The following is a 4,067-nucleotide window of genomic DNA, read 5'->3' on the forward strand; positions in this document are numbered from 1 at the left end:
TTATCATGAAGGTCCGAAAGAAGAATAATTGTATATAATTCTATAACAATATTTACACCATTGGGATACAGTTTACACTTGTGTGACTGAGCAAACGTTGAAATGCATTAAACATATGTCCAAGTCAGTGATTTTTATTTTTAAATTTATCAAATCATTAATATAAATTGCAGTAGAAAATTGCGGTTTAGAATAAACAATAGAAACGTCAGTTTAATGTGATACAATATTGTCCAGCAAATGTATTATTTCAGCATTAATCTCATTTTGTTATTCATACCGTAAAATAAATGAATAAGCTTGAAGCATTTCTGAATAAACAATAATAATGTTATTGTTTTTATAATTTTTATATACTGCTTTTGTTTTTCACTTTGAAAGCATAAATATATAAGTTAATATGCATTCACAGTTTTTTGATAGACACAGCACTCAATACCTGATTTTAAATTTTAATGCAAACTCCGCATGAATTATTTTAAGTCTTTGAGGGTAAATTATGTTAATCCGGTAACAAGAACATTTTATCATAATGAAATAAGAACTATAATGATAAATATAAATTACGAGTCTATAGAAATGACATGTTGAATATATTAAACTAAACAGAACATTTATATTGCGAATTACTAAAAGCATGCCATTGGTAATATTGTCTAAGCCATTAACATCTAAATATAATGTGATCGCCTGATTTTTCTAAATTTAACTTAACTAAATAATTACCATTGAAAGGATTTTTCTGATATACCCATTACAATCAATATGATGCCATTACAAGAATGCATCATATATTTAAAATCAACCAGAAATGACTTGTTTCTTAGTTTGGTTCAAACATTGACATATTACTGGTCATACTGCGCCTTAAACTTATGTAATATAAGCAGACGTTATTAAAGAATGACTGCATTTATAACCAAAGTCAAAACGTTTCTACTGAATAATGCTAAATATGGGACGCTGACAAAGAAAAGTCAGTTACATAAATGACATTCAATCACTCAATATACAAACGCATCACACGTCACACGATGATGTATATAACAATTTCAGTCAGAGGATAGACACATTAACTATGAGGCCGAAAACAATTCGCAACAAATTTTATTTTCGAGTGAGATTTTATAAAGTAATATATGCTTTATTGATAAATGAATCTTTTTCTACATTTGCAGCACGAAAAAGGAAGCAAACACCACTAATTGTAAATGGCGAACAGCAAATAAAATAGGGTGTTTACTTCAATTTTTTGAAGTGAATATGTACATGTGGTAGATGAAGTCATGGTCAATAAAGTTTAATAAAATACTCAACCGGCTTCTTATTTTTTACTGATAGTTAGTTACACATGCACCATTGAATTTGATTATACAGAATTTTGAATTTAGAATCTGATACATCGCGTAAATAGTAACAATTTTTCTTTTTTCATTCCACAAATAGCGATAACACTTCAAAGGGTAGAATACTTTAAGGGTTTATTTAGTTCCGCCCATTGTTTTCTCGTTTAGGGCACAAGCATTCTTTTACTTGGGGACCATACGCCGCTTTTCATGGAATGGCACTACTGTGTCACATTGAAGGTTCCATGATAACCGCCGTATGAACACATCTGCGGATGTTTCTAAATTATCAATTTCACCATTTCCGTGTTAAATGTTGAATTCTGCTTAAGCCGGTGCTAGGGGGCGTGGACGGTATCTTGCACTTTTCATTGCCGTCCATGAACAGGCTCAATCAAACCGAGCCTGCAACATTTACAATTTTGTCGTGTTGGGCTTTCTTTAGGGATTCTGTATTTCTCTATTCCAGATTCATAAAAATAGTCATGAAAATTAAAAAGTCATACTTTCTAAAATTTTAAGAATATTGGGATAAAGGCTAGTCTTATGCAATAATCACCCAAAATATTTTTGAAATAAACAGAAATAGCCCTTGCTCCAAACGTAACCCAGTAGGAAGATGGTGACAGATGTTGTATAATGATTCGTGACTTATATATAGTTTTAAATTCAATTTTGTTGAATAAATTTACACACTGGAGGCGTGTGTCAGCATTAAGGATTTCTTTTGAAAATTTCCTATAAAGAGATGTCCATCGCGTTTAAATTGTTTGATACTTTAATTAGGCTATTTTTCAAACTTTTATAATATAAAAATACAAATGACAAAAAGCTTTCCAAAAGCATTTTTTATGAGAAATTTACATGGAAATTTGATTAAAAGTTACAGCAGAAAGGTAATCCCATGATGCAATCTATGCAAAACATTGAGCGCGTTTCGTCTGCGTTCGTTGTAAAAACAAAAGCACTGGAGGAATTTCAATAAATGATATATGTTTCTCTATACAATTTCAGCAAATCCTTTGTTATAATGAAACATGATAAATATGCTCAGCAGACGTTTAGACAGTTTGTCTGCATGCATAAATGTATTAAATAATTTTCTATTGAACAAGTTTGTTTTAGCTAAATACTGTGAGGTATCTAAATACTGTGAGGTATAACAATGGAAAGTACGTCACGAAAAGGTTGACTTTTATTATTTTACGCAATTATGCGAACACATTTGATGAACAGAAGGAAAGTGGAAGTTGTGTTTAAGTCAGCTATTGTTAGAAAGCTTTATTTACATATTATTCTTTGATAATCTGTTCTTGTTTTAAAATTAATGAGCAGCGGAAATAAAAAAAGAGTCATTAAAATATTGATATGTACACAGACATCGGTTTTTAAAATGATCAAAATTTTTAGGAACAAAGTTTCCATCGTATCCTAAAAAGTTTGAAAAAAATACTGTAACATATTGCCATTGAATTGTAGATACTGATATTCGTGTATATACACACGTGCACACCAGCTTGAGATGTTTAATAAAAATGGTGGTATTAAATGAACATGCTGTCTATTTGGCAATTTTCCAATTAGTTTTGTGTAATTATTTTAAAAAAAGTCACTCAAAACGACTGTTTTCAAATCATTGTGTTAGATATATTACCATATAAAGTAAGAAATTCAAAAGCTTAATTTTCAACATGTAACATTGCCTGCATACACACGTTCAATGACTCTTATTAAAAACGTTACAATAGTTTGATGAACAGTATAAAAGTTTGATAATTTAAAGTATTATTTCACTTAATAATTATACGATAATGAACAAACAGACGTGGCCTTCAAAGACTTTAAATAAAATAGATAAACTATGATGCAAGGAAACATGATACGAATACACGAACAATGCTTTGTATGATATCTTCTAGAAATCTTATATTTTCAGGAACTACTGTTTTAAATTAATTCGGCAAAAATAAACCGCCATGAACAGTTGAACATGTAATACAAGAGGTTCAGTTCGATTTTTATAGCTGCATACTTAAGTTGTTTCAAAATGTTGAGGATAAACAATCATACAATTTTTACACTAATACACTAACATAACATAACTTGTAAGAAAACCACAAGAACATCATTTATAGCATATTTGATTAATTACAAGTGCAATTTTGATTTTAACAAATGACTTTCAGAGTGTAATTTTGAATAAAATTAAAACAGCCATCGAGCTGAGAATGTTTGGTTTTGGGTTTACGACTTGTGCACTTCACTTGTTTACGAATAAATCCGCAACTATTCGGTTAAAAGTACATTATAAAATTTATTCAATTTGATTTGTAATTATTTTAAGAACATATAATTATAAATACGCATGTGATTGATGATAATATTTTTAAAGTGAGATACTATTTTGAAACTTACATCAAAGAAGCTAGCATCTGTCTGAGTAATAAATAAGAATAGATGAATTATGGAAAAGCTAAAAAAAATTGTTTTTGGCAACTTACAACTATTTTAATTCGATATTTTAATCATTTTCCTCGGATGCAATTTACAACGGTCTTATTGAAATAACAAGAATAAAGATCAACAAGGCAAAGGCAACGTTCACAGGACGCCGCCCCCTATAATGACCATTACCAAAGTACTCGATGCCTTAAAGGAAGACAGAGCAACAAGAAAATCACCTACAAGGGCCCGACGAAGCAAGACAGAAGACGAACATTA

This window comes from Ruditapes philippinarum, unplaced genomic scaffold, assembly GCF_026571515.1.
Source record: "Ruditapes philippinarum isolate M1 unplaced genomic scaffold, ASM2657151v2 ctg396_1_1_1_1, whole genome shotgun sequence".
Classification (NCBI taxonomy): domain Eukaryota; kingdom Metazoa; phylum Mollusca; class Bivalvia; order Venerida; family Veneridae; genus Ruditapes; species Ruditapes philippinarum.